This window comes from Anopheles gambiae, chromosome 3, assembly GCF_943734735.2.
Source record: "Anopheles gambiae chromosome 3, idAnoGambNW_F1_1, whole genome shotgun sequence".
NCBI lineage: Eukaryota > Metazoa > Arthropoda > Insecta > Diptera > Culicidae > Anopheles > Anopheles gambiae.
Genome location: NC_064602.1, coordinates 52,694,568 through 52,716,227, shown reverse-complemented (window position 1 = coordinate 52,716,227; position 21,660 = coordinate 52,694,568). Strand labels below are relative to the sequence as shown.

At 43.2% G+C, this 21,660-nt stretch overlaps 2 long non-coding RNA genes across 2 annotated transcripts in view; one reads left to right on the top strand and one right to left on the bottom strand.

The window, feature by feature from the left end:
- Positions 1-1,299: 1,299 nt before the first annotated feature.
- The window catches only part of LOC133392954 (uncharacterized), a 57,882-nt gene continuing 37,521 nt past the window's right edge, over positions 1,300-21,660 (bottom strand). Inside the window, exon 2 of the long non-coding RNA XR_009765919.1 lies at positions 1,300-2,216. This is a non-coding gene — a long non-coding RNA (uncharacterized LOC133392954). The remainder of the gene's footprint in view (positions 2,217-21,660) is intronic.
- Positions 2,212-3,070, top strand: LOC133392952 (uncharacterized). Its single transcript, XR_009765917.1, has 3 exons — positions 2,212-2,573; positions 2,644-2,746; positions 2,825-3,070. It is a non-coding gene; the product is annotated as an uncharacterized LOC133392952 (long non-coding RNA).

The window sequence follows — 21,660 nt, the reverse complement described above, 5'->3', positions numbered from 1 at the left end:
ATAGAAGTAGAGAAAAATAAGCAAGGAGATTATTTTGTTAATCAGCGCAACTACATCAAAGATGTAATTATCTCTAGTGGATTAACAGATGCAAAGCCTTCTAGTATTCCTCTTGATCCAGGGTACATAAAGATCGAAGCAGAAGAAATCGAACTTTCTGATAATAAGGAGTATCAGCAGTTAATAGGCAAATTGCTTTATATTGCGATTAACACGAGACCAGATATACCGGCGGCCGTATCAATACTTAGCCAAAAGATAAGTAAACCCACACAACGCGATTGGTGTGAGTTAAAGAGAGTTATGAGATATTTAAAGGGAACCATTAACTATCGTCTACGATTGAGATAAAAAAAGGATGCGATAATGGTATAATTGGCTATTGTGACTCAGATTGGGCCGAGAACAGAATAGATAGAAAATCCAACAGTGGATATGTTTTTAAAGTAAACGGCGGTACGGTTAGTTGGACTTGTAGAAAGCAATCATGCGTAACGTTATCAACAGCCGAAGCAGAATTTGTCACAATATCAGAAGGGATACAGGAAGCACTGTGGTTGAAATTACTTCTTGAGGAATTAAACGATGTACAGGAAGTTATTATTCACGAAGACAACCAGAGCTGTTTGAAAATCTTATCAGGCGAAAAGTTGAGTAATAGAACTAAGCATATTGCAACGCGCTATCATTTTACTAAGGATCTAATTAAGAAAGGACAAATCAGCTGCGTCTATTGTTCAACAGAAGAAATGATCGCGGATCTATTAACTAAACCATTAGCCAGGATTAGAATACAGAAGTTAGTAAGCTTGATAGGGTTATGTGTTTCACTGTGAGATATACAACGACAGAGTAAGGGAACTTGCGTTGAGGAGGAGTGTTGTTATGAACCAACGCAAGATGATTCTCATGAGAACTGGATTTAGTAATGAAAACATAGAACAAAATTTTATAGCAAATAGAGAGAATTATATTGTCAAAATTAGGAATAAAGAAAACTCTCTTCCGTTACTGCATCCAACCAAACAAGACGTGTTTTCTCTCAGCTCCGAAAATTACCCTAGTAATTTACAACAAAAACAACGAAAAAGCCGTGTCACAATTGATTTTAAAGGCCTTTTTCTAAATTCCCTTAAACTGGTGCAGTTTAAGGGAAGTTTAAGGCTCCAGTTTAAGGGAATTTGTTCGAATTCCCGATTATTCGTGCTCGAAAATGTCAATTGGGATCTTTCATCTGTCAAGCAACATAATAAGGTTTATATATACAACGTATCTATAAGGTTGCTATACTACATTCACTTTCCTTTTTTTATAGTTAATGTATTGCTTACTAACTAATGGATTTCTAACTGCTAATATAGTCGTTTAAGTAATTTGGTTTTTGAATAGTTCTTTTAGATCTTGTGGTCTCATTACTTGGCTTATAGCTAAGACTTCTATCAGTTAATTTGCTTGTGGTATCTTTGCAAGTAACATTCTTTTCTTTGTTATTTGGATCTACCATTCCGTTGTCTACTGATTCTGGTGCAAGGGGGTTACCTTCTTCTGTAGAAACTTTAAGCAAATGAGATACGTGCCTCCGGTATTTCAAACCGGATTCTTTTGATGCTATTAATACATCTCCTCCTTTCCTTTCAACCACCTTAAAAACATTTGTCCCAAAGTTAGATGATAGTTTGTTGGTTTTACGCATTCGTTTGACCAGAACTTTGTCACCCGGGCATATTGAGCTAACTTTTGCGTTTCCTCGTTTATCTGAATACATTTTACTTTTGTGTTTAGCTTCCTTATTGTTGGGTTCTCTATATTTCACTCCACCTTAGTTACTCGCCGGCATTCGAGTGGCGTTCCCTTAATTTCCCCCGTCCTTGGCGTTGTCAATCTAGTTACTTTTTGACAACCACCGACCAAGGTTTATCTCATTGTCACGGTGGGCCTCCAATACGCTCGAAGACGCGTCACACCAACCAAACTCTACCGATGTGAAACCTAGCGAACTCTACACTTATCTCTGTCTGCCACTTCTTCATGTTCAACTATTGGATTAAATATAGATGGTAATTTATCTCTTATGTTATAATTAAATAGCATCTCCGACGGTGTTTTCTTAGAGACTGAATGAGGAGAAGATCGATACATTAATAGGTATTTGTTAAGCTCCCCAAGTAGCAACCGAAGCTTTTTTCTCCCAGTTTCAACCCCCTCATGTCCACAAACTGCCTTCGCTTACTATTCCTATCCCGTTTCTACATTCCACAACGTTTGTTGCGTTCTCACTCATCAGGGTGTTAGTCAATTCTCTCTTGCCACACGAAGAGAATTCTCCTGCAAACTTCGTGTGTTTGATTCTACCCATCCCTGTTGAACACACGTCATTTTCTTCCATCGCACTCATCAGGGTGTTTGCTCTTTTCCATCCAAGCCAAAGAGCGACTTCAGTGTGCTCTGAACCGTGGATGTGAGAGTGTGTTGCGTGAACTATTTTTCCTGCGTGAAACACTTTCCATACTGCGCCATCCGCGGTGTTCTTTCTGCTTTATCGGAGGACGAATTGCTATCATCTAATTGTTTCGGTAAGTGTCCTTTTCTAAGTGTCTAGTGTTATGTAACATTTATTCTAATTAAAACATTGCACATTACAAGTTTGAGATGTGTGCTGCTACCGCTAGCTGTTCCTCAAACTACTTAAAAAGTGTGACACTGTGTGCACAGGCGTTCAAGTTTCAATTGATCCTCAAGCACAAAGGTAAGTTTGTCACATCTTTAAATGAAGTGTAATCTTTTTAACAAAGTGTGTCTATTAATTGTGTACTTTCATCAACAGCCTTCATACAACACCGACAACACATCTTTTCTGAACCAAGCAGGTTGAACACGCGCACCACCAAACGGGCTCCAGTGCGGTGTGAAGAGGGAAGAAGAAAAGACAGAATTGGAAACAGCCGCGCCAGGCTTCCAACCACCGTGTGTGTGTATGTAAGTATGTGAAAACACATGTGTGAATTATCTTGTGGGAACTGCAAAAAGAAGAGAATAAAGAGTGTGAAGCAGCTAGACTGCCGCAATCAAGAGAGTGAATTCTTATTTCAATCCGAAAAACTGGGAGAGAGTGATGACATGCGAGAGAGAATAAAACTAGAAACACGAAGCGCTTTCGGGTTTTTTTCGCCTTCGCGCACATTTTGCTTTATGCGCGCGAAAAAGTGAGCCTTGATCAGCGCGATGGCTCCCATACAAAGGCCTTCGGCTTTGCTATCTGGGTCTTCGATCCAATTTGCATTCATTGATTGACTGATGACAAGTCGTTTAAGAAGGGATCGGTTTTGTCTTTCGACTTCACCATTTTGTTGCGGCCAGTATGGGGTGGTACTGATCAATTTAATGTTATTGGTGGTGCAAAACTGTAGGAACTCTTCGCTTGATAACTGCGGCCCATTATCTGCAGTAATAGATAGAGGTAGTCCGAATCGTGCAAAATTGAATTTAACCGTCCTATAGTCTGTATAGAATCCGTCTTTTTCATAATTTCTACTTCTATGTAGCGACTGAAATACGCCATACGTAGGATTGACTATCCTGCTATGGGGGGGAATCAATTAGTCACTGAAAGCCAAGCCCACAAGTGGGTACAGGCAGGCCTTGACCGACATCGGTTGTTGAGCCAAAAGAAGAAGAGTAGCGACTGAAATAATCGACTACTACTAACAACGAATGGCCTGATGGGAGAGGTCCTAGAAAATCAATGGCCACGTGTTGCCATGGTGCTGATGGCAATTCTCTTCGCTTCATTGGTTCTGGAGCGGGCGCTGCAGAGACCAGCATGTAGGAGTTGAGAGGCGTATAGCAGGAATTAAATATCCAAGCGTCGCGGAAAGGTCAGAAAATAGGAGACGGGAGGAAACAGTATTACCTAACGGGCAGCGCATAGAAATTTGAAATAAGGCGAAAGACGGAGAGAGAGAGAGACCAAACAAAAGGAAAGAGACCGAGAGAGAAGCGAGCGAAAACAAAAAAGCGCGGAATCTGACAGGAGGAGTTCAGTTCAGTCAGTCTTGTGATTAATTGCGTAGAGGAAAGATCGGCAAGTGCAAACGAAAAATAAAATTGAAAAATGAGCGAAAATCACGACAATGGCGCATGTCGGTAAGTGATTTTTAAGAATATTGATGGAATACGCCCGTGAGTGTGTAATAAGTCCCTTGCGAGGGTAATAAGAAGTCCCCTGCGAGGGTAATAAGAAATCCCCTGTGAGGGTAATAAGAAGTCCCCTGTGAGGGTAATAAGAAGTCCCCTGCGAGGGTAATACAGGGTTTCCCACGATTTATTGGTCAGTTCCCATGATTTTTTGGTGCGTTCCCACGATTTTTTGGTTGTATCCCATAGATTTTTGGTTCGATCCTATAATTTATTGGTATTTTCCGATTGGATATCAATACAATTAGACCAAAAAATTCTGGGAAACGACCAAAAAATCGTGGGAACGCACCAAAAAAATATGGGAATCCACCAAAAATTGATGGGAACCAACCAATATATCGTGGGAAACCCTGTAAGAAGTCCCCTGCGAGGGTACAAAAAACAAAAAAGTAAAAAAAAAAAATAAAAAAAAATAAAAAAAAAATAAATAAAATAAAAAAAAGTCCCCTGAGAGGGTAATAAGAAGTCCCCTGCGAGGGTAATAAGAAATCCCCTGTGAGGGTAATAAAAAGTCCCCTGCGAGGGTAATAAGAAGTCCCCTGAGAGGGTAATAAGAAGTCACCTGGGAGGGTGATAAGAAGTCCCCTGTGAGGGTAAAAAGGAGTTTCTTGTGAGAATAGTAAGAAGAAAGTAACGCGTATCCAAGGAATGACAATCGATGGTGTGAGTTCTAGGTTTATTGTTCTCCATCTTCCGTGAGTCGAAACTTGTATGAGTGTGTGTGCGTACGAGTCGTGTATATGCGCGTTTGTGTCGTACGTGCGCGTGTGTACATTTATATACATATATAATTACAAGTGGCACGTAGGGTTCAATTGTAATGAACAAATGCGTATCATCATATCACATGAACGATAGGAGAAAAAAAGCGGAACAAAAAAGCCCACACAGTCACACATAGCATCTTGATACCGTAGAGAAACGGCGTTGATTTCGATTATCCGTGTTTTCGGCCGCGCTTAAGGCGGCGCTCTACCAGCAATCGAACACGACATCCGACACGAACAAACCCATATAATCATATGGAGGTGCATTGTCAGACACAAACCAACAAACAAGACAAACATGTCATATACCATACATTTTCACGTTCGATGTCGTGTTCCATTGGTGCTTAACCGTAGAGTTAAATCAAACCTACAAAAATTGAACCAAAAGTTATGGGGTTTTAAAGTTGACAACTTAAAGGTTAACAAGAGCCGCACACGTAAGAAACAAAATCCTTAAGAGTTGGGCTTACTACCAGTGAGCTGGGAGGGTTCGAGCAGTGCACAAAATTAGGATTACTTAGTGACATAATTTCTGATTTTTGCGTGTTTGCTATTTAAGGTTAGAGGATGTGCTGAGGGGAATATTTTTTCATAGATTTTTATCCTCATTAAATTGTAGGTGGTATTTTTTAAAAGACCATAGATGTGTCAATTATTACTTGCATTCCGTTTTTATCCTTATTTATATTTTTTTACCATTTCCAAGTTTATGAATTATGAAATAATAATGTATAAACAAATAAATAAATTAATATAATTTAAAATTGTAATAATTATAATTAAATCAATACAATAATAAATAAATAACATTAGATTCACCCAATATTGGACACTTATCATACCTCAATATTGCTAGACAATCTAGTAAAGTACAACGTTGAAATATTATACTCACTTAAATCAAGTAGCCGAACTTAGTAACATATAGGGCAAAATATAACATATACATTGCCAATATGATAGGTCCTAAATGAGTGGCACAACTATTCTCAGGGATGATTTTCATCAATTGCTGTGTTTTTTCTCTTTGGTGTACTGTTAAACATTGATTAATTCTTCTGTTTTATCCTTGAATAACCGTACGTTAATTATATTTTCAGTAGTAACAATATTTCGCACGCCGAAGCCTTAACTATGTTGAAGGCATTAATGGCAGAGAAGCAGAGAAACCGGTTTCTCGAAGCACAGATAGAAGCGACACAAAAACGGCCCAGCCACAAGAACGGTTGGTTTGAAGAAGATTCTGACGCTCAGTCTCTGGAGCCTCTGCCATGTTTTACTTCAACAACACGTGAGGTTACCCCAAATCCACATGGAGAACTATCAACAATGACGGCAATGTCCTTTGCAACCTTACAAATGTCAAGCTGCATTCCAAATCCAGGAGAAGAGGAAATTGATAGCAGTACGTTTCAAAGATGGAAAGGTCAGTTTGAAGCAGCTATGGATTTTGCTGGAATTTCAGATGAAACCATGAAAATGAATGCATTCAAAATGAAAGCTGGGTCCAAGCTTTTGGACATGTTGCTAATGACACCTTCCGATAGTTCACTTAAAGATGGAAAAGAGTTCCCATATTCAAATGCAATAGAGCGATTGGAAAAATACTACTGTTCGCACGATTATGTATTTTTCCAAAGACAAAAACTCCGATCTTTGGTGCAGAACAAAAACGAATCCGACTCATCTTACGTGAAAAGAGTAATTGAATGCGCAAAAATCTGCAACTATAAAAAAGATCAATTACTGGAGACAGTCGTCGACGTTACATCCACACGCGCTACAAACGCAAAGGTGCGAGCAATCGGCAGAAAAGTTCTTCGAAAGAGCGGGTCACTCGTCGATTTTTTAGATCGTGTGCGTGCCTGCGAGATTGAAAGCATAAATGAAGAGACATTCGCTATAAAACATCAACCAAACAAAATAGGAGAAATAGCGGCTGTGTCTTATGGATCTCGCCCAATTGATTCGTACAGAAAAAGATACCAACACAGTAATTCGTATCGGCGGAGCTACTCGACCAGGCAACCGTCCAGCAGTTGGAACAGAGGAGGATCATCACAACATACAACGGATCGTTTTTCTTCAAATCGTCGCGAGCGTTGTTGGAGATGCTCGGGAAATTATCATTTACCAGAGGATTGCCATGCAGCTAATAAAAGATGCCACAACTGCCAGGTCGTTGGCCACATCGAGAGAGCATGCCGGTTGATCCCGCAACACCTTGCAAAACGACGGGCGACGGAAACAACCGAACCAGCCCAGACAACGAAAATTCGGAAAATTGCGGCTATCTCGGATAACAACTGTCTAGATGGGTCGGAACACGAAGAAGGAGCAACGAATTTTAACACCCAGCCTGAGGTCAGATAATTATCTGTTTTTCTATCACTAACACAAATTCTTAACATTCAAGTTAGAGCTCTAACATATCGTACAATACAACCATGAATAACGTTTACATAAACACTTCTTAAAAATATAAAGATATATAAATGGTACAGTGGAACTTTAGCAGTATAAACATACAAATAGTATTTCATTGTTTTCAGCCTTTTAATTGAAGTTTAATCGAATTAATCACTTATTCAATTTTCGATTTTAGAAACATAAATCCAATGAATTGAGGGACTTGGAGTCAAACAAAATAAAGGATCGAAGTGTTTTAATAAACACAATGGTACAAAAGGAGTATGACGAATGCTGCGTAGTAGGCTATGTGGCTGGAATGCCGATCAACTTTTTGATCGACTCCGGTGCAGACGTTAACACGATCGACAAGACCAACTTCGACTGCTTGATCGGAAGCAATCTCCAAAGAAACCTACTATACAGTAAAAAAAACAGGCACAGATAGACCATTAAAAGCTTACGGTGTACAAGATGAAATTCCGGTAATCGCATCCTTTGTGGCGGAACTATATATTTCCGAGGATCGACCTCGTCTTATGGAAAAATTCTACGTGATCCCAAACGCAAGAGCATTGCTTAGCAGAGGCACTGCGATAAGGTATAGCGTATTGCAATTAGGTATGGAAGTACAAGTCCAGAACCGAGCAAGGAGTAACACTATAAATCTTCGGCCGGGTGAAATTTTAGCCGCGTTAAATGCGAGTGAATTCCCTAGATTCAAGGTCGCCCCCGTTATACTAAAATACGATAAGGAATTACCCCCGTCACGGAACGTCTTTACGAGCATACCCCCAGCGTTTAGAAACGAAACAGAAAGACGACTAAAAGACTTACTGTCGGCTGGCATAATAGAGCGCGTAACGGAACAGATGGATAGGTCATTTTGTTCCTCACTATTGGTGGTCCCAAAAGGAAAATCGGATATCCGACTCGTGGTTGACCTCAGAGGCCCTAATAGAAATATAATAAGGACACCATTCAGAATGCCCACACTAGAAGCTATCCTAGCAAAACTCAATGGATCACGCTGGTTTTCGACAATAGACCTAACAAGCGCATTCTTTCACGTTGAGTTGCATGAATCTTGCCGACATTTAACGAACTTTTTCGCTGGAGACGGAACCTATAGGTTCAAGAGACTTCCATTTGGCCTTTGCAACTCTCCGGATATTTTTCAAGAGATACTCGAAACTATCGTACTGGAAGGATGCCAGGGAACCATCAATTATCTGGACGATATATTAGTGTACGGAAAGAGTAAAGAGGATCACGACGAGAATCTGCAAAAAGTTCTCCAGCGTCTGAGTGATCACAACGTCCAGCTTAACACCACTAAATGCATATTTGGGACAAAGGCTGTTAAATTTTTGGGTTTCAACCTATCCGGTGACGGGTGGAGGGTCGAAGACGACAAAAAGAAAGCTATAGAAAACGCACGTAGACCTGAAACGATTGCGGAGGTAAAAAGCTTTCTAGGGTTGATGAACTTTACCGAACGGTTCATTCCCAACAGAGCAGATAAAACTACAAGGCTAAGATCTCTGGCTAAAGCAGATTGCTTTTACTGGGAGAAAGAAGACGAGGACGAATTTAACTACCTTAAAAAGGAAGCCCTAAACTCTATCACAAGACTCGGTTATTTCGATCACAAGGACATCACTGAACTATTTGTAGATGCATCCCCAGTAGGCATTGGAGCAGTATTAGTTCAATTCTGTAATAGCAGTAAACCACGAATAATTGCATGTGCGTCCAAAGCCCTTACATCCACCGAGCAGAAATACCCTCAAACGCAAAAGGAAGCGCTCGCAATCGTTTGGGGTGTTGAAAGATTCTCGTACTACCTCATTAACATTTTCTTTACAATAAGGACTGATTCGGAAGCGAACGAGTTTATTTTTAGTGGTTCACATCGTATGGGGAAACGAGCTATCACACGAGCAGAAGCATGGGCGCTGCGCCTTCTGCCATATCAGTTTAAAATAGATCGAGTTCCTGGACATTGCAACGTTGCCGACGCATTGTCTAGATTAATTCACAGATCACAGATAGACGACCCATTCGACGAAAGTAACGATAAACACGTTCTGTACTCACTGGACGCGGGAAGTATGAGTATCTCGTGGGCCGAAATCCAAGAGGCTTCAGAGAAGGACGAAGAACTTTCCGGAGTAAGATCGGGGATTCGCATTGGAAAATGGCAAAAAAACCTCATACGATACGAGTCAGAGGCAAAAAACCTGAGAGTTTTAGGTCCGTTGGTATTCAAAAATGATTTAGTCGTGCTACCTTCCGCTCTTCGCCAAACAGCTCTCGAGGCCGCTCATCGGGGTCACATAGGATGTGGAGCAACAAAACGAATATTTAGAGAGTTTTTTTGGTGGCCTAACATGGCAAAAGAAGCAGTTAATTTTGTCAATAGCTGCGAAACATGTATTTCTATTTCAAGAAAGAATCCGCCTATACCATTAGCAAGTCGCGAGCTACCGGACGGACCCTGGGAAATTCTGCAGATTGACTTCTTGTCTCTTCAAGGCTGTGGGACAGGGGAATTCTTGTTAGTTGTCGACACATATTCCCGTTACTTGCAAATTTCGGAAATGAGATCAACAGATGCCAAGAATACTAATTCTGCCTTATTTAAGCTCTTTTCAGTCTGGGGTTTACCCTTGATCATCCAGAGTGATAACGGACCACCATTTCAGAGCACAGAATTTATAGGATGCTGGGAAGATAAAGGGGTGAAAATTCGAAAATCCATTCCCTTGAGTGCTCAGTCAAATGGGTCCATCGAGAGACAGAACCAAGGCATAATTAAGGCGATGGCGGCGGCGAAACAAGAGGGAAGAAATTGGAGATCAGCGATGAACGAATACATACACGTGCATAACACACGAAGGCATCATTCTCGGCTAGGCGTCACCCCATTCGAGCTTCTAGTGGGCTGGCGCTACAGAGGAACTTTCCCTTGTTTATGGGACACTAAGGAAGCATTGGACCGAGTGACGGTACGCGAAGATGACGCGGCAGCAAAACTGGTCAGCAAACAATTCGCCGACGAACACCGAGGCGCAAGAGAGAGACACATCAGTGCAGGCAATCGCGTCGTGGTGGCTATCCCACAAAGAACAAAGACAGATCCAACGTTCACCAGCGAAGAATATACCGTCCTTAATAGGAATGGAGCAAAAGTCGTTCTCGTTAGTGATACAGGCGTAAAGATAGCAAGGAATGTTAACGACGTTAAGCTGAAGGTAGATCGATTCAGGCACTACGCTCAACGTGACTCGGAGTGGTTGTCGCAATAAACGGTCAAATCGAATTGTAATCCTGATGTCGACTCCGACACGTCGGCATGCGAATTCTCGCATGCGTTTCTCCCGCATACGTCTAGGAGAATGCGTTTCTCCCACGCACCAGCTCGACCAATCACGGGCCGACACGTTATCGTTCGGCACGTGGCAACGAAAGAATGCGCTATCCTGCTTCCTGCGAGAAGCATCTATAAAGCGATCGATCAGCGGATCGACCGCTCTCTTATCATATTGATCTCAACGTGAACGGAGATCACCGCAAGTATACTTTAATTGCAAATAAAACGTGTTTATCTTTATCCGTGTGTAAGTGCTTCGTGTACGGGTTCTTTCGTCGAAAGAAATTACGGCTTCGTGCAAAAACATTTGGTGACCCCGACGTGATTTAACGCGAGTGTAATGCTTCGTGTAAGTGTATAAGTTATCGTAAGTGCTTCAGCCATGACGACACCGGGTGATAGCGAGCAAAGCATCGAGGCAGCGCGTCAGCTAACTGCGTTGGAAGGTGCAGTTAAGGCAATACTCGATGAGGCTCGCGAAGGAAAGCTCTCTAAAACCATGGCTTCCATAAAAGCCGAAATCCTAGAGTCACTATGGACCGACGGTAGAAATGCTCTCCTGCAGCTCGAGGGTCTCGCGGGACCGCATCCAAGACGGGTCCCCTTCACCGAGGCGTACGCGACGGCAAAATGCGCTTTGGCCGAGCTGCGCCCGGGAAACACATTTGCGACGCCAGCACTCGACGCTACGATGCTGCAGGCCACTGCAAAGAAGAACCATCTCCCACGGCTAGACCTACCCAAATTTTCTGGATCGCCATCGGAGTGGCCCGCGTTCGCAGGGCGATTCAACAAACGCGTGGCTGGTTTGGAAGAAGATGCAGACCGCTATGCTTTCCTTATCCAATGCTTTGAACGGTGTGAAATAGCCCGTGACAGCTGCGAAGCATTTGAAAATGCTGGGATGACCTTCCAAGACGCGTGGAAACGTCTTGAGGAACGCTTCTACAAGAAGCGCGTGGCATTTCTCGGCCACTTTCAGCAGCTGTACGCGTTACCCAAATTGACAGCAGCGTCTTCAACGGCATTGATGCGGCTTATCGACGCCGTTGAAACATCGACATCGTCAGCGCGCCAGATTGCTGGCAAAATGGATCAAGCCGCGTCAGCAGTGGAAGACGGAATGATAGTGAGCTTCGTTTTGAGCAAGTTGGACGAAGAAACCGCTGCTCAGATCACTCGCCGCCTGGATTCTCAGCAGATCCCTACGTGGAAAGTACTCCGCAACGAGCTAGATCAGCTGGCCAACACCCTCTACTACGAACCAAAGGCCAAGCCAGGAAACAACTTCCGGACGGAACGTCCCGCTACGAACCACGCGCCGGCGCGGACGGAGCGCGCGATGCTGTCCGCTACTGTACTCGCAGAAGGCCGACATGCGAATATCGGAACAGTAGGCAATAGAAACCAATCATGGATGGCGGTGCGACGGTGTTATGCGTGCGATAAAACAGGGCACGGGTCCACGTTGTGTCCGGAACTGCGCGTGCGGTCGTTTTTGGAGCGTACCAATTACATAATGGCCTTAGGTAAGTGCATCAATTGCTTCTCCCGACAACATGCTGCAGCAAAATGCCCTTGCGAGAAACGATGCCAAGTATGCTCCAAGAAACACCATACGATGCTGCACGTCGAAAGCAATGGGAGTGAGAAGTAACTATCAGGTTATCATCGCACCCCATTCACCATGCCCATTCGTTCCTGCTTCGTGTCGCTCCGTGATCGCATCTGCTCCGGTCCTCATCGTGCCTGAACGGTGCTATGTTCCTGTTTCGTGCCGCTCCGTGATTGCACCTGCTCCAGTCCTCATCGTTCCTGAGCGGTGCTACGTTCCTGCTTCGTGTCGCTCCGTGATCGCACTGTGCCGTCCAGTGACTGCACCGTGTGACCTCGCACCTGCTCCGGTCCTCATCGTTCCTGAGCGGTGCTACGTTCCTGCTTCGTGTCGCTCCGTGATCGCACTGTGCCGTCCAGTGACTGCACCGTGTGACCTCGCACCTGCTCCGGTCCTCATCGTTCCTGAGCGGTGCTACGTTCCTGCTTCACGTCGCTCCGTGATCGCACTGTGCCGTCCAGTGACTGCACCGTGCGACCTCGCACCTGCTCCGGTCCTCATCGTGCCTGAACGGTGCTATGTTCCTGCTTCGTGCCGCTCCGTGATTGCACCTGCTCCAGTCCTCATCGTTCCTGAGCGGTGCTACGTTCCTGCTTCACGTCGCTCCGTGATCGCACTGTGCCGTCCAGTGACTGCACCGTGCGACCTCGCACCTGCTCCGGTCCTCATCGTGCCTGAACGGTGCTATGTTCCTGCTTCGTGCCGCTCCGTGATTGCACCTGCTCCAGTCCTCATCGTTCCTGAGCGGTGCTACGTTCCTGCTTCGTGTCGCTCCGTGATCGCACTGTGCCGTCCAGTGACTGCACCGTGTGACCTCGCACCTGCTCCGGTCCTCATCGTTCCTGAGCGGTGCTACGTTCCTGCTTTGTGTCGCTCCGTGATCGCACTGTGCCGTCCAGTGACTGCACCGTGCGACCTCGCACCTGCTCCGGTCCTCATCGTTCCTGAGCGGTGCTATGTTCCTGCTTCGTGCCGCTCCGTGATTGCACCTGCTCCAGTCCTCATCGTTCCTGAGCGGTGCTACGTTCCTGCTTCGTGTCGCTCCGTGATCGCACTGTGCCGTCCAGTGACTGCACCGTGTGACCTCGCACCTGCTCCGGTCCTCATCGTTCCTGAGCGGTGCTACGTTCCTGCTTCGTGCCGCTCCGTGATTGCACCTGCTCCGGTCCTCATCGTTCCTGAGCGGTGCTACGTTCCTGATTCGTGTCGCTCCGTGATCGCACTGTGCCGTCCAGTGACTGCACCGTGTGACCTCGCACCTGCTCCGGTCCTCATCGTTCCTGAGCGGTGCTACGTTCCTGCTTCGTGTCGCTCCGTGATCGCACTGTGGCATCCAGCGTGGTGGCCTCTCGTCTATCGTGCGTGCGCCCTCCCCACTGGGGGAGCTAACGTAACACAGGTACGTTTTGGGAAAACTTTCATAAGCAACGAGAAAACCTCAACGTTCAACATGTCTTACACGAAATGCTCTTTGAAGTCAGGACACAAACACGACCACCTAATAGCGTGAAATATTTGGGAAGGAAGTCTTCTTCCCAAAGGGGGGAGGATGGTTGTCGCAATAAATGGTCAAATCGAATTGTAATCCTGATGGCGACTCCGACACGTCGGCATGCGAATTCTCGCATGCGTTTCTCCCGCATACGTCTAGGAGAATGCGTTTCTCCCACGCACCAGCTCGACCAATCACGGGCCGACACGTTATCGTTCGGCACGTGGCAACGAAAGAATGCGCTATCCTGCTTCCTGCGAGAAGCATCTATAAAGCGATCGATCAGCGGATCGACCGCTCTCTTATCATATTGATCTCAACGTGAACGGAAATCACCGCAAGTATACTTTAATTGCAAATAAAACGTGTTTATCTTTATCCGTGTGTAAGTGCTTCGTGTACGGGTTCTTTCGTCGAAAGAAATTACGGCTTCGTGCAAAAACACGGAGGAAGAACAATCGCTAACGGATTCTATACCAATACAAGATACAGATAAGGAGGTTAGAGAACTAGACAGACCAAAAAGGCTCGTGCGGATACCAGATAGATTCAAGGATTCAGTTATGTACAACATCACATAGGTTAGGAGATCGTTTCTTTCTAGAATTAAATTGCGTATAACGTCAAAAGTGATATTTTTACTATTTATATAAGTTCCTTAAGATACAATTCACTTTTTTTTTAAAAAAACATAGTTTTAAGCAAACACTTGAAGAGTAGGAAAGGGGAAAGATGTAGGAGTTGAGAGGCGTATAGCAGGAATTAAATATCCAAGCGTCGCGAAAAGGTCAGAAAATAGGAGACGGGAGGAAACAGTATTACCTAACGGGCAGCGCATAGAAATTTGAAATAAGGCGAAAGACGGAGAGAGAGAGAGAGAGACCAAACAAAAGGAAAGAGACCGAGAGAGAAGCGAGCGAAAACAAAAAAGCGCGGAATCTGACAGGAGGAGTTCAGTTCAGTCAGTCTTGTGATTAATTGCGTAGAGGAAAGATCGGCAAGTGCAAACGAAAAATAAAATTGAAAAATGAGCGAAAATCACGACACAGCATACATCCCCGGCAATTCCTGACGTATTGTTCTAATTGTAAGTCAAGTTTTGGCCACCATACTTTGGCCCTTAATCACTGTTTCATAATGCTCATACCTGGGTGACCTTCATGGGCTAGATGTAAGGTCCTTTCTCTTAATGAAGCAGGCATAACTATTCTGTTTCCTCGCAACAGAATATTGTTAGCAAAGCATAGTTCAGTAGAAAATATTTTGAATGTCGAAGTATCTTCGGTCCATTCATTCTTTTCGATTCCCTGACAAACCGCTTGAATAGTTCCATCGGCTTTTGAAGCTTTTTCTATCTCTGTAAGCTGTAGCGCTACTGACGATGCATTGGAAATAATCCATGTCACATACTGTTCAGAAAACTTATCAAATGGTTTACCTTCTACGGTCTCTGTGATCGCGAGGCGTGAAAGTGGATCAGCAATATTGGATTTCCCTGGTCTATAAATAACAGATGCTTTGTAAGATTGCAGCCGTATTACCCATCTCTCGATCCTGGCACATGGTTTCGATTTTGTACTAAATATTTTTTCTAATGGTTTATGATCTGTTATAAGTTCAAATTGACGACCATATAGATAAAAATGGAAGCGTTCTACTGCCCAAACAAGCGCTAGGGCCTCTTTTTCAATTTGTGCATAGCGTTTTTCTGTATTAGATAGACTTTTGCTTGCGTATGCAATTACTCTCGGATTTCCTTCTGAATTTATCTGTATTAATGCCGCTCCTAACCCAACAGGGCTTGCGTCAGCAATTAACTGTGTTCTATCTACAATATCAAAAAAAAAAACCTAGTGTTGATGGGCTTATCATAAACGATTTGAGTTTCTCAAACGCTGATTGATGCTCTGATTTCCATACAAATTTTTCCTTTTCAACTGTTAGCTGTCGTAATGGATGTGTAATGGTTGCCATATCAGGGATACATTTTCCTACATAATTTACTAAACCTAAAAAACTTCGAACTTCTTCTGCTGATTTTGGTGCCCTGAAGTTTCGTATCGCATCTAGTTTATCTTTGTCTGGTTTTACTCCTTCTGCAGATATAACATGCCCTAAAATTCTCATTTCTGATACCCCGTAAACGCATTTATCTGCATTGAGCACCACATTCCACTCTTTGAGCCTTTGGAGAACCTTTGTGAGTCTTTTGTCATGTTCATCTCTATGCGATCCGTATACAATAATGTCATCGATGTAATTCAAGCATCCTTCACAGCCTGTAAGAATTTGTTCCATAGTTTTCTGGAACAGCTCTGGTGCACAGTTTATCCCAAACATAAGTCTGGTGTAACGGAACAACCCTCTACGTGTGATGAACGTAGTAATCCCCCGAGATTGTTTTGAAATTTCTACCTAAAATGAAACTCATTAGGATTAGTTTCTGATATAATATATTTCGATTGAGTTATAAGCAACGTAATTCAAATAGATTAGGTTAGCAAAAAGTATTTAAATCGCAATCAATCCTTAATCAACCTTCGTTTGCACTAACCTGGTGGAAAGCATTTTTAATGTCCAAACGGGAAAATACTTTTGCCTTAACCATATGTGGTAAGAAGTCCTCAAAAGTAGGTAGTGGATGATTTTCTCTCTCAACCGCCTTGTTAGCGCGCCGCATATCTACACATATGCGAACATCGTTGTTTCCTTTAGGGACAACTACTACATGTGATACCCACTTAGATGGCTCATTTACTTGCTCGATAACTCCCTGAATCAGTAGTTCATCCAGCTTTTTATCGACAAGCTTTTCCAGGGCAACCGGTATTCGACGGTATGGCTGAGCGACAGCCACTGAACCTGATTTTATTGGTATATCCACCACAACATTCTTCAAGGTCGACAGTTTATGTTTTTCGTTGTCAACCGTATTTACAGGAACGGTAATTTTCAACGCTCCCATGAGAGTAGCCGTATCACGCCCAATTAAAGTTTTGCCATCACCCTTCACGACATAGAAATCGGCAGTAGTTTCTGCTGAGCCTAAAGTGACTGTAGCAGTAAACACACCTACGAGCGGCAGTACCTGTCCGCCATATGCCTTGAGTGTAATTGTGGCATCACGGTGTTGATTTGATACAACAACATGTTGGGACTTTAGTTGCTCCCAGACAGTTTGGCTGATTAAATTGTATTTTGATCCCGAATCGATCATAGCGTTTATAGGGATACCACCTATTTTACAACACATTTCGCTGCTGTTATCATATGGCGTGAGATGGAAGACGTATTCCGTAATATTGTTATCAATATGTTTTACTGTGTCATGTTTCTACTCTCTATTTCCAGCTTCTGTTGCCTCTCGTCGATATTTCTTGGTACAGTATCGGACATTAAGATAGGACCCTTTTTTTCAATGCACCGTGCACTTGTTTTGCCACGTTACTTGTGTTTGTGTGTGTGTATGTGTGTATGTGTGTGTGTATGTGTGTGTGAGTGTGTGTGTGTATATGTGTGTGTGTGTGCATGTGTGTGTGTGTGTGTAGTAGTAGAAAGAGAGTGTGCTTTTTAATGTGTATTAGCAAGTGCGCGGGTTTGTGTCTGAAAAACATAGCTTGCCATGATGTCATATTGCGTTGAATTTATTCTTATTATGTGTGTTATCATGTGAAACATTGTGCGTTTACACTTGGATAAAAACTAAAGTTTGCATCGACAGCAGCGCTTGTTCCTCGGACGAAAACGCAGGTGTGCTGTTTCATGAATGTGAATGCGACACCGGTGCGAAATGGACACGCGCACAATAGCAATGAACTCGGCATTCCCTCACAGGTGTTTCTCCAGTGCACGCCATTGAAAGGCCTTCGTGCATCTCTGCGTTGCACGTTGTGTACGAATGGTAAACTTTGTGCGTGCATTGAGCTGGCGCGCAGTTATTCTTTTCAATGGGCGTTTTGTTTCATGAGCGCGGCAGTATTCTTTTCTCGATTTTGAAGGGAAGACGCTTACTCGCGTACTCGTTGATAGTTTTTATCCATGCGATGTTTTCGCTGCTCGACAACGATGTAATTCATCGCGTATAGAAGTAGAACGCAGGCAGAGCACGGGATCAGCCGTGTCCAAGTTTTTAACCAGCGCGTTCTTGACGGTCCAAGCAAGCAATGTTAGTAACAATGGGTCGAGGTAAACGTTGTACCGATCATCAGCGCCATATGTAAAAGCGAATGGCTGCGAATGGCTGCTGGCATTAAGCGCAAAAGGATCGAGTTCGTAATGGAACGATCGCGCACTTTTGTGGCAAACGCGCTTCGGACAACCAAAACGTGCTTAGACAACTGAAACGCGCTTGGACAACCGAAACGCGCAAGTCAACCGGACGTCCTCAGAAGACCACGGCGAAAGAAGACCGTAACATTGTTAATATATCGAAAACACACTGATCGCGAGGGCGGTGGTCCTGCTTATCACACCAAAAACCTAACCCAAAACACAAAAAAACTACTTACAAATCTATCCGAAACGACCTACTTGTGAAACAAACACACACATCAATACACATTCAAACATACATCCACACACACACACACATGCACACACACATACACACACACACACACACACACACACACACACACACACACACACACACACACACACACACACACACACACACACACACACACACACACACACACACACACACACACACACACACACACACACACACACACACACACACACACACACACACACACACACACACACACACACACACACACACACACACACACACACACATACACACATACACACACATACACACACACACAAACACAAGCACATACAAACCACACATAAACTTGGCCCAACGGGTGCACGGTGCGTTAAAAAACCAATGCCCTATCTTTCTGTCCGATACTGTACCCTTGAAAGTCCTTTGTTCTGGGTTTTTAGTGCGACACCTCTTAGCAAAATGGTTCATGCCGCCGCATTTACTACACGTTTTTCCTTTGGCTTGACATTTCTCGTCTTTGGCGAGATGTCCCATATACCCACAACGATGGCATTGAATTTGATTTGTTTCAGCTAAAATTCTCTTTTTATGAACAGAATACCCATCAATTTTATTAACATCGTCAACTTGATGCTGACTTTCTATGAACGATTTTGCTTGATGAGCAACTGTTTCAAGAATTTTTGCTACACTCAATATTTTATCGAGATTAGCGTCGCCTAGTCTCAACAACTCTCTACGCAATGCAGCTGACTGACAGTTTTCAATAATCTGGTCTCTAATATTTTCTTCTGTCTTGTCGCCAAAGCCGCATCTTTCTGCTTATATGCGTAATTTCACTATAAAAGTGTCAAAATTCTCTCCTGGTTGTTGTTTAATTTGCCGCAATAGGTGTCGTTCATAGGTGGGGTTTTGTCTCGGCAAGAAGAAATTATTTAATTTTGCAACGGCCTCTTCGTAGCTGTTCATATTGGGAGTATATTGTTCAATATTTGAAAGAGGTCCCCGTTTCTCAATGCTTGGTAGTTCTGGCAGAGTTTCATAAATTTGTTGGACCTTTGGTCCCACAAAATGCAATAGGAGGTCTTTCTTCCACTCCTCATTATTAATTCGAGATGCTCGAAGCATGATTTCGAAAGATTTAATCCATTTTTTCCACTCATTTCCAAGGTTTTCTCGGTGACCCTCATAATTAAACGGTTGAGGCGTCAGCCCTGGGAAACGAAATAGATCTGTAAAAATAATACAACAGTATTTAGTCATTCAGAAGAAATCAGACGTGTGCGTCTGTGAAATTCATATACATAGTCAAAATACAATAGGATTGTGTTTATTCACACATCCACACATGCAGCTTTGCATTATGCATTATGAGTTTGACAACACTGCATCACACTAACACTGGTGCAATAACATAATACTTATTGTAGAACACTCGATCTTTCAATCATATTATTATTATTATTTTTAATTCTGCATTGAAGCAATTTTCAGAAAAAAACTCTCCATTTTCACAAAGACGCGCACTCATACATAAGCCATCCTTGCATGTATTAATATTGCATGTATTAATATTAATGTATTAATTCTCACTCGTCTTTTTTCTCGCTCGCTTAGTGTAGGGATTTTTCCTAGTCAATGGAAACTAGCTTGGCTTGTTCCCATTTATAAGAAAGGTGACCGCACACTAGCATCAAACTACAGAGGCATTTCTATTATTTGTGCGTGTTCTAAAATCCTCGAGTCAATTGTCCATTTATCTGTAATGCCTTGTGTAAAAAATTATATTTCTACGGAACAACACGGCTTTATGCCCAATCGCTCAGTGTCCACCAACCTAATGTGTTTTTTGTCTTCTCTATATCACTATCTGTCTAGTGGTAAGCAAGTAGACACTATCTATACCGATTTCAAAGCGGCATTTGGCAGTATACCTCTATCATTACTTGTTGCTAAGCTTCGAAAACTAGGTTTCGGTGGCTCTATATTGCCGTGGTTCAACTCCTATCTTGAGAATCGTTCATATGCAGTTAAAATCTGTGGCTCTTTCTCTGAATGTTTTCTTAGTTCTTCGGGTGTCCCTCAAGGTAGTGTCCTTAGTCCCTTACTGTTCATTCTCTTTCTCAATGACTGTACTTCGATCCTTCCTCCTAACGGCTTCTTGCTATATGCGGATGACGTTAAAATTTTTCTTCCTGTATCTTCTACAGCTGATTGTCTAGTCCTTCAATCCTGGCTCTGTAAATTCTCTACATGGTGTGCTTCTAACGGTTTAGTCCTGTGTCCTGAAAAATGTTCTGTCTTGTCTTTCTTCCGATCTTCTAGAAGTATAACTCATGCTTATAGTGTCTGTGATGCCCCTATTCCCCGTGCGTCCTTATCTAAGGATCTTGGCGTCTTCTTTGACCCGAGTCTTTCTTTCAAGGAGCACACGGACTATGTCATCAACAATGCCAACAAAAGTCTTGGTTATATTTGTCGCATGTCCACTGAAATTCGTGATCCTTTTTGTCTTTAGTCCCTTTATTGTTGTTGGGTCCGTTCCGTACTGGAATATGCCTGTGTCATCTGGTCTCCTGTTCAACTCTCTCTGCTCCAAAGGATTGAGAGGATCCAGAGACGTTTTACAAGGATCGTATTTCGTAGGTCGCTGGGTCATCACTCTATTCCGCTTCCTTCGTATGACGATAGATGCACTCTATTAGGCCTTGCCAAGTTGGAGCACCGCCTCTCGGTCGCTCAGGCTTCTTTCGTCGCTGGCATATTGCTCAATACGATTGATACTCCTTCACTTCTGTCGCGCTTACATTTGTATGCACCTTGTCGCACCTTACGTTATCGTTTTCGTCTCCAGTTACCTATATGTCGCACACGTTTTGCTCGCAATGAGCCTTTTGTAAGAGCTATGTCGTCTTTTAATAGTACTTCTGATCTGTTCGATTTCAACATATCCTATCCTGTCTACCGATCCCGTCTTCGCTCCTTTTCCGTACCATAAACTCCTTCCAACTCCTTCGTGAATAATTGTATACTATAGTCAGTAAGCACTATTGCTGTAACCCAACGTGGCCGAGCAATTAATAAAATAAAAATAAATAAAAATAAATAAATACTCTACTTTGTGCCAAACACTCACATATGGATTCCGCATTGAAGCAATACCTGTTCCAACATGTTTTCCGGGTTCTGCATTCAAGCAAACAAAGGAACAATACATATTCTTTGTTACACATAGATTCGGAGTTTAAGCGAAACTTGTTTCAACACTGTTGTAGATGGGGCGGA